General features: G+C 51.7%; 2 protein-coding genes across 18 annotated transcripts in view; both read right to left on the reverse strand.

Moving 5' to 3' along the window:
* The window catches only part of KLHDC8A (kelch domain containing 8A), a 49,085-nt gene extending 36,195 nt beyond the window's left edge, over nucleotides 1-12,890 (reverse strand). For 12 of the 14 annotated variants that reach the window (XR_013924123.1, XM_080367383.1, XM_080367381.1 and 9 more), the window contains exon 1: nucleotides 1-5,293. This exon is cut by the window's left edge. The gene's annotated coding sequence lies outside the window, so the exon portion shown is untranslated. Of the gene's footprint in view, nucleotides 7,670-12,592 lie in introns of those variants that run through there. The other 2 variants (XM_080367390.1, XM_080367380.1) reach the window with 2 other exon arrangements.
* Nucleotides 5,381-13,177, reverse strand: part of BLACAT1 (BLACAT1 overlapping LEMD1 locus) — a 39,170-nt gene continuing 31,373 nt past the window's right edge. For all 4 annotated transcript variants that reach the window (XM_080367400.1, XM_080367399.1, XM_080367397.1 and 1 more), the window contains exon 3: nucleotides 5,381-12,913. The gene's annotated coding sequence lies outside the window, so the exon portion shown is untranslated. The remainder of the gene's footprint in view (nucleotides 12,914-13,177) is intronic.

Genomic DNA, 13,177 nt, shown 5'->3' on the forward strand with positions numbered 1-13,177 from the left:
AATATTGTGCATGACTGCATGCAACAGCTGCTCCTTCATGCATTGGTCTCTAGTGACCTGATTTTGATTACAGCATTTGCCATCCCGATTAGGGGGGGGGAAATAAAAAACTCCTGAGATCAGAGACTGTTTGTTTTAAGGAGCAAAATTGCCTAAAGCCACACCTCGTTTGCTTCCCCTTAAAAAGGGTAGAGGCTTCAGATCTGCTCTTTAATGCCTTCCTAGGCTGTTTGCTGGAGCAACACGCTTTCCTTTCTCTACACCGGTAAGTAAAGCAACTGGGACAAGATAAAATGAAACGACCTCAGTGACATTCACATCGGCTTTGTTTCTATTTTTGTGTGGCTAGTGAGTGACAGATAGGGACGTGTCCCACGGGACACAAAACCCAAGTCGTAGGTATAGACGAACATCACTAGCAAATGCTGAGATGAAAGGTGGTTTAGAAGGATGAAGTTTTTATATAAACAAAGCCCCTTCAACATCAGCGCTCCCTTCACGAGGGCCTCGCCAAATGTTGGTAATTTTCCCTTTTAATTCCTCAACATCTCCTAAGGCAAGTCTGACAGAAGCCTGAGGAGCAGCCCGGGAAGGGCTGGCAGGCGAGCCCACATCCCAGCCCAGAAGCTGCTCAGCCCTGGCACAGCCACTTCTATTTATCAGCCGACAAAATATGGGAGGAAAGAAGAAAGATGGGCACTGCCCCCCACAGATCACAGTGGGAACCAACCATGTAGGTTCCTGGAGAACACATCTCAGTCCATATTTACCTTCCCTTTTAATTCCCCCGCTGATGAGACTAAATAAAAATGGAAAAAATAATCAGTTAACACAGGACGTTTGACATCCACAAGTAGTTCTGTCCCACTGATGTCATTCTTCATGAAAAATTTAGACCCTACCATGCTTCATCACATTGTTGGTCCCTAGAAAGCCCACCACAGCTCCCGGTGCTCACAGGTTTGCCCTGACCAGCAAAACCCATCACCACCACCACAGCTCCGATGCTTGTGCCCAAGCCAGCTCACAGGTGGGGGACATTTATCCAAAATAAAAAAATTCCAGCAGTTCAGAGTACCTGTACATGATGGGCTGGAGTCCTGATTGCTGCTTGGGGCTGTCGGAGGGTGTTGGAAGGGGTCCCTGGCCCCCTGCTGGGTGTCAGCAGCTGCTCTGTGACTTAGCAATGCTCCATGACAACCCCCAGTGAGGTCAATCAGAAAGGAATGTCGCTTCGATGGGGAAAACCTTCTCCTGGAAGGGCAAAAGTTGGAAGCCTCGTGAAAAATCATAATGAGCTTCAAGTTACATCTCATACAACTTAAGTTTATCCAAGAAACAGCTAATCCTCATCTTTTATGGGAGCAAAATTGGAAAGATACAACCAATAGTTTCTGGAGGAAGTCCAAGTCTATTATCAATAGGGAAGGCAACATAAAGACTAATATCTTTTTGTTAAGTGGCTGGTTTCTTTGAGTGTTTTTTTTTGTACTTAAAAAAAAAAAGTACCATACTGTGGACAAGGGACATAGAAGCCTTATGATACCACAGGGAACCTGGAACATGAGCTGGGCGCTACTGGGATCCCTGGATCCCTTGCCTGGCTGGAAGGGGCAGGGTACAGTGGAGACGTAGGGCAACACAAGAGAGCATCAAAAATGATTAAGAAACTAAAGGGATTTATTCAGGTGGCAAGGTAAAGGGCGGTGAGAATGTACAGTAGGAAGAGGATGACTGTAAGTAAATTCTTTCAGGTTAATTACATTATAAAAAGAGTCTGTCAAAAAAAAAAAAAAAAAAAAAAAGAAAAGCATGAGAGTCAATACTTGAATCCTTTAAGGAATAAGGCCCATTCCTGAAGATCACATGAGAGGGAAGATGTTTGCAGCATCATCCCCTCAGCCACCGTTAGCTGATGGAATAAAAATCACAGCAATGCTGTATACCTATTCAATTTAAAACATTAAAAGACGGGAACTAGAGCGTGGAAAGCCATTTTGAAGCCCTGATATTCCCTCAGCTGTGCAGCACTCCAGCTCGCCGGAGCTAGCTCGTATTAAAATGGCTTTAAGTGAGGAAATCCTAGGAAGAGATACTTTCTGCAGAATTCATTAGAGGTACTTTTACCCTCAAACAGACAGATGTAACTTCTAAACAGGGGGAAAAAAAAAAAAAAAAATACTAAGCACCTGGCATTAAAAAGTAAATGCACACAGAAGCCTTTTCATTGCAATTACATTTTTAAATACTCTGCGGATAATTTCATTTTCTGTCATATGAAGTCATCCTGTTCAATCAGCGTCGAACACTTCAGTGAAGACCTCGGGCAAAAGCACCGCTCACCGTTCCTTGTGTCACAAACACGTGTGTGAAACACACAAACAGGTATTTTGGTACCACATTTGGTATTCAGATCCAGACAGATGTTAATCACAAAGCCATGAACGATATCTTCCGCAGGAAATTCTCATTAAACTATTGTTGTCTTTTGAAAAAAAGCAGTTGTCCCATCAAATGGAAACATTAACAGCAACCTGAAGGGCTTTTTTCACAAAAAAGAAGCCTTAACTATTAAAAAATAATACACAGAAAGAAGACAAATACAAAAGTTCTACAAGTTATCCTTTCAAGGGGGTCCTGTTGCTTGCTTCAAGCCCATTCCTCCCCTCCCACAGCAGTTAAACCCCAAATCAATCACACACATTTTAATTAGTAGCCACACAGCAAAGACATGCAATATATTTATTCAAGCTTCCAGAGCAAGGTTTCAACATATCCTGCTGTCACCTTACAAATGGCTTTAATATCGCACATTTGAGGGAGCACATCACCGTGGATATATACTTCCAGATATGAGGTTATTTTTTGCCCGGCCGTTTTTCCTTAATTAAAATTGTATCAGTGAAGGCAGCGCAGGGCAATAAAGGCTCAATTTCTATTTCTTTTAGCCTTGTGCTATTTTTCAACATAAAGGTAATCTTTGTGGCAACAGAAGCTCAAAGCATCATTCCTATGTGCTATTATAAAGCAATGAAGTTCAAAAGAAAAAGCTAGTCAAGACAAAAGCGATTTAATGGAAAGAGATCAAGACTACAGGAACTCAGGTGTACACAACCCATCATCTGCTGAACAGGTTAAAGCAGTTAAAGTTAATGACCACTTAGAAGCTTTATCCATCCTGCAGATTAGACTTTGCCTTTATTGTTCCTTCCAAATGTAAAATAGTTTAAAATAACAAAGTGTGCCGGCTGAGTCAAAGCTAGAGCTACTTCTACTGTTACAAAGGCAGGAAAAAAAAGCTATGTAGGGAGCACTGTATTTCTAAATTATCTATGTGTTATATATTCTAAGCAGTAGGTAATTCAGCTGCTGTGGGGTGGGGTGGGTCTTAGAAGGTAAAAGGCACCACTTGCCTCGTGCAGCATCGCAGGGACAAGCGTCGTCACCCAGGGTTGTTCAGAAGCTGTGCGCCAGTCACCGGCACTTTGGGTGTGTTTATCGCCTCCAAGCCTGTACAACACAAGCGCCTGAAGACAAAAACATTCCTAAAATATTACATCAGCAAGAGGATCCCGGCCTCCCTCCCGCTCCCTCACACATGTGGTACCCCAGCATCCCCCAGGACCAAACACCACTCGCATTTCCCGAGCACTCTGGGGTCACATCTGTGTACAATCAGTATATCAGAAAGATTGGGGATTTCCCAGTGGGATGAAAGCAGCCGAACTCTACCAACTTGGAAAAATTAGTCCATATAAAATTGTTTCCTTGCACTGTCCTTGAGAGTAGCACCTGCAGTTGGAAAAAATAGAACAGTGAAATAGTTGTCACCCAGCGTTTCTTTACTTATGCCCCTAATTGCAGCACTTAAGTTATTTCCAGTGTTTTCCACCAGTAACCTGAGCTATTTTACGTTGCTGGTCTCTCCACTACATCTTATGAAGAGGATGTGCTCTTAACGTTCACCAAAAGGGACCAGCAGCCACAGGGCTGGGACGATGCCTCGATGCCACCATGGGATGGCAACTGGTTTGGTGGCGGGGGGGGGACACCCGGTGGGCAGGGGGGACTCACACATACACACCCAGCCTGCAGCTCAGGGTGGAGACGGAGGGCACAGGGGGAACCCCCTAACCACTGCACCTCCAAACCTTCACCCTCCATCGCCCAGCACCCTTCATCCCCCTCCTACGCCAGCTGCAGCACCTGCGTAGCCTGATCAGGATGAAGCATAACCTCAGTTTTGGGTGAGGGTCTGCCAGGGTGCTGTGCTGGGCTCCAGCGCCCCGAGGGGGCACGGGGGGCTCACACCCACCCAAAGCAAAAACAAGTGCCGAGAAGGGGCCGCTGGAGACCGGCCCGCAGCACCGGCTGGCCTCGCCCCCCACCCTGCAGCCCCACCACCCCGGTACCCCCCGGGGACCCCCGCTCTGCCCTCCCGCCGTAAAAGGGGTGCTCCGAAGGGCGCCGTGACCCCGACGTGATTCGAACACGCAGCCTTCTGATCTGGAGTCAGACGCGCTACCGTTGCGCCACGAGGTCCCGACAGCGCCAACCCCGGCCCGCCTGCAAGAGCCTGCCCACCGCCCCGCGCATGCGCGGCCTCAACGGCTCCCCGCGCGCCTAAACGGGCCCGCGCGCGCCTAAACGGGCCCCTTCGGCCCCCGTGGGGGTCCCCGCCGCCCAGCCCAGTCCAGCCCAGCCCACGCCGGTGGCAGCGGAGCAGGCTACAGCACCTCACGCCAGGCCGCCTAACGGCTTTCAAACGGCCCGCCCGGCCCCGCCCCCTTGGGCTGTACCACCGCGTGGGGAGGGGCCGCCCCGCGCCACCCGGCAGCGCCCACGTGCGCCCTCCCGCTGCGGGGCGCAACCCCCCCCGTCCCTCACCTCTGGTCTGCCCCAGGCCCCGCCCCGCCACATTTAAAGGGCCCGGCCCGCGGGAGGCAGCCGTGTTGCATGTGTTGAGTTGGGCTGAGCAGCCGGTCTCAGCCGCAGCGCAGCGGGGCCCGTGCCGTGCCGTGCCGTGCCTTTGCTGGCTATTCCAGCGTGCGGCTGGGGAAAGGCTACGCCATTTTGGCTGGCCTTAGGGTGTCACCTTGGTTTGTAAGCACTGTCACCTCGGGGCTTGGGAGCCCGTCCCCACAGCTGCTTTAGTAAACGGTGGTGGCGCTGCCACCGCTGGGGTTTTACTGCAACTTCTGCTCTGTGTCCGCTCCATGTGCATGCAAACAGACCACTGCAGCATGGCTCTAGCTGCAGCCAGGCCTTGGTGGGGAGAGAGCGGGGTTAGGGTCCCCATCTCCCACCAAACCCACCTTTCCTTCTGCTCCCACCCAGCTCAGGGCTGCAAGCGCGAAATAAAACCCATCTCCTGCAGGGGTATGGCAAGGCTGGTTTATTACAGCAGCTCCACAGCTGCTTCCCTGCATACTGGTACGGTTGGGCCAGGACATCGCTTGCTCCGAGTGCTGACATCCCGATGACCTGCTACAGCATGCTGCTTCCCAAAGCAGTCCCGAATATTAACCAGCAGGAGACGGATCAATAGGCAAGTGTCTCGGTGCAAACCGCAGTCATGATATGCATCTATAATTTATAGTACAATCTTGTAAACTAGATATGTTACAGCAGAAGCCATCGGGCTCGGGGTATTTACAGCTCCAGGATACCTGGCAAGCATTAAAAGGAAACGGTCTCCACCGTCTCTGCCTGGCAGAAGTTTGCTGATCACTTCCCACGGTGCTCCCTGAGGATGCGGCACCGGTTGGGATGCTCCTGCATCCCCAGGAGCTGCCCCAGCATTTGCCGAGTACCCCCAGGAGGGCAGGGAGCAGCTGGGGAAATGGCCCTGTGGGCTGGATCCTGCCACAGGGATGGGGGAACAGCCCGGGAGACAATGGATGTTTTAAGAAAACCCTCCAGGAAAATGATGCTCTGCCCCAGCTCTCTTCCCTCGTGCTGAATTATCCGGCCAGCGTTGCTCATTAGCGTGCAGCCTGATAATTACTCAGACAAATGTGTTCTTCCATCTTACTTCAAAAGCCTTTGGCTTCGAGTCTTACTGGTATCCCAGGAATGAGAGGCATTGTTGTGGGGCTGATTTATGGTGTAAGTACCACTGTGCTTTTTACCCACATTGATCACGTTGCCAAACACCGGTAATTTGTATTACAGCGTCTTTTGAAGAACCAGCTCCGAAAAGGAGGAAGCTTGTCATATACCAAAACCCCTGATCTCCAAATGGCTATAAAATCCATACTCTAAAAATTCTTATAAATATTTTCTCTAGTGTAGGAAATACCATAGGAAGTGATCTGCTCTGTGTGTAGATAATGTGCGCTTATTTACCAATGCCACATTTATTTTCTGAGACGTACAGCACTGTACGGGAGAGGACGCCTGCCTCGCTGGAGATGCTCATTTACCATCCACCAGCACACAAGGCTGCCCTGGTCTTCTGCCTCTCCAAAGTAGAGAAAAGTCATTTACTGGCATCAGGAAAACAGACTAAAAATAGCCGGTTTCTATGGCTACTGGGGCTGGGAGACTCCTGAGGAACATGTCTGGGTAGGTCCCTTCGTGATGAAATCCAGACGGTGGGATAAAAGAAAAGGACAATAAAAAGAGGTTGAATGCTTTGATCCTTGTTAGGCAGCATTAGGGAGATGCTGCAAGCATGGTTCGGTGCCTTCTCCTCTGCTTGGTCATTGCGTGCTCTTGCAGAGATCGATCAAGGTTTGTTAGGGGGGAATTAGGCAAATTTACTGGATCGAGCAAAATCCCAAAGCAAACACTGAAATTTAAGCAGGGCTTTGTTGAGTCAGGGCTTCCCTAGCGTGTGCCCGCGGTAAGCCTGTCTCTGCCTGCTTGTGCTTGTTGTTCACGTGCTTTTGCACAAGGGTGAGACTGAGACATGGTTAGGAGAAATCTGTGAGCTGAGGTCCAGTCCAAGCTCATTTCTGTATAATTAATATTTTGGTAGACATCTTAGTATCCAGACTGTCTCTCTGGATTTATGCTGGCATAAAACAAAAATTGAATTTGACCCGTATCTTTACACTTGTAATAAACTTCAGAGCAGTGATTAATCGCTAGTGGTTTAAGTCCACGAGTGCATGACTTGTGTGGTCACCACGTGTTACAGGCGGACTGTGCAAAAATAAAGTTACATTCCACAAATAGGCTTTTCATTCCACCAACTTTCTTTTTTTTGGCCCAAAGATAAATCCGAAGGTCCTCGCCAAGGACAGCACTGGGGCTGCAAACCCTGAATTTGGGAGGCTGTGCTGATGTGCAAAAATAGGAACAGAACAAGGTCAGCATTTTCCCCAAACAACGTGAGCTTCCCCGTGCCCACCTGGAGCTGCCTGAAACTGCCTGTACTTTGTCCTCGGAGGAACATTCTGAAAAACGTGGGGTTTTGGGGCAGCCACAAAGACTGGTTGTTTTTTGAACTATAGGAAGACAGATGCATGGGGAGGGGAGCAGGCACAGGCTGGGAGGATGGAGGCCAACTGGGAACTGCAGATTTTATCAGCCCGCCCCAGATATTTCTCTGCGCAATCCTCCTTGCTAGCAGGAGAGCAGCGGGTCAGCACGGGAACGTCGAGCAGCTGGAGGAAAATCCTGCCTACGCAAGGGAGAAAGGGCGGCTTGGGCCAGGTGATTTCTGGAAAAAAAAAGAAAAAAAGTCATTTTTCCCTTGGTTACCACCTGGGTTGCAGAAATTGCCCCGTCTGTAGCAAACACGGCGCTTGTCTTAAATCCATCGTGCTCCGTCAAGCTGACGTGTGGGGCATTTGGGTGGAAGGAGTCAGTCCTGCTGCAGAGCGCCTGCCTCGGGCTCGCCTGGGTTATTTTCCCGATTCTTTTTCACATCTCCAGCGAAACCTTTAAGAACACGTTACGAGACGAGAGTTCAAGCTGCAGCTTTTTTTTCTTGGCTCGCCTCCTACCATGTGTGCACGTACCCTTCCAGCTCGCTGCACAAACATTGCTTCATCTCACATCGGCGCAGCGCAAGCTCCCCTGGCAAGACCACCTCCATCACTAGCCCCTTGCGCACACACACACACACACACATGTTTTGGTCCCCAACCCGGGTATTGTCATGCAAATAAACATCTGTAGGCTCGCTGGCTCCCAAGAAAGCCAATATTTACAAAGGAGCTACACTGCCTGCCTTTGGAAGTGAGCCCGAGGAGATGCTCTGGTTATTTTGATCATTAAAACTGATTTTTTCCTGACACTCCAGCATCAGCTCCAGACCCTGAACCCTTGGTACAGGCAGCTCCTTGTTCCAGGGGATGTTACAGCTCCATCCCAGGGCTGGTGCAGGGGTGTCGCTGGCTGCTGCCTGCTTCACTCCAGCCCTTTGGCACCGGAGGAAAAGCTCAGGGTGCAGGGGAAGGGGCCGTGCCATGGAACACGCACCCCAAAGCCCTGGCAGGGACCAGGCCAGGGCAGGCAGGGCTGCAGCCCGTGGTGAGAGACCTCCCTCCTCCATGCATCCCACCATCCGCTTTGAGGGAAGCTGGATGCTTTCCTTAGTGTAATAGGATTAAAGAAGGATTATTGCTGATGGGAACAAATGCACCTTTTGGGAGCATAGCTCTGCTCTTCCTGAGAAGGGATGGAGGTGGAAGCTTTCGCTCCATCAGCCCTGGGAACCCGTGGTACAGATAAGGCTCGTGTTGTATGGGGGATTTGTGGAGCCCAGATGTATGCTAAGCCAGCTCTGCAGCAGAGAGGACAAGTTGTACCTCACACAACTGCATCCTTCACCCCAAGGATGTCCACAAGCAGCCAGGGCACGGGCAATTTTGCAGTGTCAGCTTCAGGCTCACTGCTCAGCTGTGGGGGTCCCTGTACCTCCCTTCCCCTCTCCAGAGGGTGGAAAAACCCTGGAAAAGCACTTGGAAACCACTGGATGGACAACTTCAACTTACAGCTCATTGCCACAGACATTAATAAGATTTATCTATTACAGCATCACTCAGATCCAGTTGCTTCTAGAGTGGAAAAGCGAAAACAGGGTGGAAGAGTCAAAGGCAGGGTGTCTGGCACTTGGGAGGGCAAGAGGAAATCCTGAACAATAACAAACCTCCTAGTTTATAAAAATGCCAGGGGTTGTGCAAACGTGGAGGAGAGAGAAAGAGAGACAGGGAGAGAGTGTTTGCACAAGGACAAGAGCTGTCAAGTTCCCAGCCTTCGCAGCCTCAGAAGCATGTGCTGCCCTTTTAAAATGCTGCCACTTGAAAAAGAGGAGGGGGGAAAATAGTTTGCTTTTGCCCATGGCAAATTTCTCAGTGGGAGCCGGCCAGGCGACTCGGAGGGGTGGGCGGCGAGGGGCTCGGCTCTTGGCAGGTTTGCTACAGAAAAGCGGCAGGCTGGAGTCTGGTGGGAAACAATGTGCAGATGAAAGGACCTTCAGCCATAAATCTAGAGGTCAAGTCATTATGATGGGGGAATCAAAAAGCACCACAAGCCATTTATGAACACAATAGAGGTCAACCCAGGAGCAAACTATTTTGCTCGGAGCCATGGTGGAAAACATATTGTTGCTTTGAGAGCTACATCCATCCAGGGAGGTGGGAAGTTCTCTTTAAAAATAACTGTAGCTCAAGCGCTTTAATGTTCATACTGCACCTGGTTCATATACTGCGTTGTCAAATGTACATGTAATAGGTGTGGGTGAGTGTCTGCCCATCTCAATTTTACATGCTACATTCATTAAACACCTGGCTTGGGAACACCTCACTGAAGACAGGAATATTTGGGACACAGGGAACACCAGAACAGGCACAGTGGCTACCGTGCATGTATGGCATGTGGTGCGTGCATAGTGTGTGCACAGCGTGTGCATAGGGTGTGCACTGCGTGTGCACCGTGTACAGCACGTGCACCACGCATAGCATGTGCACCATGTACAGCATGTACACCGAGTACAGCATGTGCGTAAGTACAGCATGTGCACCATGTACAACATGTGCACCGAGTACAGCAGGTGCACCGAGTACAGCACGTGGACCACGTACAGCAGATGCACCATGTACAGCATGTGCACCGAGTACAGCATGTGCGCTGTACATGCATCACGTACAATGTACATGCAAGCACAGTGTGAGCATGGGGTGTTTGCAGCAGAGTTCCCAGCTCATCCCAGAGCAGCCTGGGGAACTCCCACCACAACTGGGAGCCCCTGAAGCCCCATCCCGTCATGCACCAGCCTCATCTCCAGGGCTGCTCTCAGTGCAGTGCCGAGCCTCCACCTAGACACGGAATCTCGGGGTGGCCATTAGCTGCACATCTTTAACTGCCAAACGATGACGGATCTCAAATCCAAAAGGTTTAGCAGCGAAGGTTACACAGTAATGAACTGGGCCACCCCCCCACCCCCCCAGCCCCACAGTAATAATTTAGCTTCTGTAAAGCCTGACTGAGCGAAGCTGCCCAGGATTTTCCCCAAACCTCTGCTTTTGATGGTCTCCCTGGAACATGTGCCTGCTGCCCGAACAGCTCCAGCTCTCCACGCTGTGATGCCAGCTCAGATCATCATTAGCAGGGACCCAGCTCGCATCCCCCTAGGAATGGGGCACCGTCAATCAAGCCAAAATGTGGGTGCATCAGCATTAACCTCAGCCACCCTGCGGTGCCTCGGCGAAGCAGCTCCTTGAGCGCTGCCTAAGCAAAAGGTTGATGCAGCCCCAGAGATCCCAGAGGAGATGCCACAGCCAGCACTAACCACAGTGTTTGCCACCGATCTCTGCGTGCCACGTTGGAATATGCTGAGTTCAATGGTGACAAATGACAGGGAAGCCAGACTGGTCTCCTGGCAGGCCCCTCGCAGGGCACCTCGTGCCACCGCGTGCCCTCTCCCATGCCAAAATCTGGAGCCCAGCTGGGAAATACCCAGCTGGGAGCCCTGCCCAGGGGCTGCACCGCTGGATCCCAGAGCTCACATCGCTGGGGCTTAAAGAGAGGCAAAAGCAAAGTACCCCGAGCCTCCCGACCTCGGGGTCTGACACGGAGACCAGGAGCAGTCCATGTCCCCATGCCCGGTCCCGGCTGGCTGCCACTTCCAAGCTGGCTCCAAGCAGCGCATCCCATACCAGTCAGCTGCTTCCCACTGCAGCCCGAACAACAGGCACCCCGCAGAGAGGATTTAAAGCTCCTCAGCTGCACCTTGTGTTATTGGAGCTCCTGGCCGGGCTCAGGTTTTTGTGCTAAATCCTTTGGATAAGAAAATAAAATAATAGCCATGTTGGTTCTGGATGTTGGCTGAGCCAACAAACCTGCTCCGAAGGGGAGCTGTCAGTGGCACGTACAGCTCTGTTTGAGCGAGAACCTGGTCCAGGCAAACCCTGGAAAGATCGAGCCTGTTAATCACAGGGGGAGGATTTGTTCTCCAAGTGTGCCTGTCCCCTGCACTGCGGGCTGCTTGGGGGTATCAATCTGCCCAAATGAAAACCCCCCTGTGCATTTACCCCTTCCTAAGGTGGCATTTACCCCTTCCTAAGGTGGCACTTACCCCTTCCTAAGGTGGCATTTACCCCTTCCTAAGGTGGCACTTACCCCTTCCTAAGGTGGCACTTGCCCCTTCCTAAGGTGGCACTTACCCCTTCCTAAGGTGGCACTTGCCCCTTCCTAAGGTGGCACTTACCCCTTCCTAAGGTGGCATTTACCCCTTCCTAAGGCTGTCCTTGCAAACAGGAGCACAGGGGCTGTTGCACCTGCTGGTGCGTGAGATCTCAAATGCCAGGTGGATCCAGGGATGGGGAACCAGGCACTGAGACCCAAGCAGCGGTCCCCAAACCCTGGGGGACCCTGGCTCACCAACACTCACCAGCTCTCCAGCGTGCACAGCCTGGGGCTCTTTGGAGGGTATCTGAGCAGGGCTGTCTGAGCCGCCTCCGGTAAGCACAGCACGCAGGGAGCTCCCATATGGCTTCAGCGGTGGGTGGGAAGGATGCACAGAGCAGGTGGGAGAGAGAGGGGAAGCGTGGGGACAGCCACATGGTGCAAGGCGAGCACTCGACCATGGCAGGAGGAGGCGGTGGCAGAAGCAAACCTAACCCTGGGGGAGAGCAGCTCCTGCCCGACAGCCCCAGGCATCACCTTTGGCACCAAGCTGAGGGGGTCTCCATGTGGAGAAGGGAAGCGCAGTATGGAAGAAATAAGGATTTCTGCTCTGGAGAACATACTTATGCTAGAAATGCCCCTGGAGTGAATCTCGGGTGCCCTGAGCTCAGGGGAAATTTGGCCTGTTTGCCAAACGAGAACAAGATCCCGCTGAGCCTCATGGCTGTGGGGGTCACACATCGAGGTGTCCCCCCTGCCCGTGGCGTCAGAGCTGCCAGTCCACACCAGTCACACAGGGAGCAGCATCCAAGCAGGGTCGATGTGTCTGGTGCCTCCAAAGCGCCCTGGTGTGCTGCGCCCGCGGGGCCAGGCAGGGCAGAGGCTCGGAGAAATCAGCTTCTTGGAGTCACAGACACTTGCTTGAGACAGACTTTAGAAAGCACCAAACCCCAAACCAGCTTGGGTTTTTTTTTTTATGTTCAGCCAATTCTGCAGCAGCAGGACAACTTACCAGCCAGGGGCCAGCCTCTCTGGCACTGCGACTCCAAGGAAGGACAAGGTCTGGCTCTGGCTTATGAAAACTGCTCCAGGTCTGTCTGTTGAGACTTGTTGGAGCAAGGGCAGGTTGACTCGCTCTGCAGGGAAATCTCTACCCTGCTGGGATGCAGGGTGCCTCTGACACTGACTGCTTGGGTGCTGAGTGCTCAGCACCCGGCTGGGCTGTGCGTCCGGGCAGAACTGCTGCAGCACCTGGATAACGTCCACAGCATCTGCTTCTGCCTCTCGGCAAGGTCATTCCCGTGTTTCGGCTCTCCGCTGGCCACACAAGTATCTGGGAAGAGGGAGGGGAGAGAAAATGAGGCAAGCTGCAGGATAAGTGTGTTAGAGCAGATTAACCAGCTCCCCCCATGCTCTCCACAGCCTGCTGCTGCTGCTATTGATGAGCAAAACCATTCATTGCTCAGCCCCAGGCTCTTCTTCCCCTGCCAAGCATCATCCCAGGCACATCGGCTCGGCCAGCAGCCTCCCAGCCCCCTGAGACACCCCAAGACAGTGCAGGCAGAGGATGGTGTCTGGTGGGGAGCTGGTCCTTGGA

This window comes from Falco punctatus (genome assembly GCF_963210335.1).
Source record: "Falco punctatus genome assembly, chromosome: 17".
Taxonomy (NCBI): domain Eukaryota; kingdom Metazoa; phylum Chordata; class Aves; order Falconiformes; family Falconidae; genus Falco; species Falco punctatus.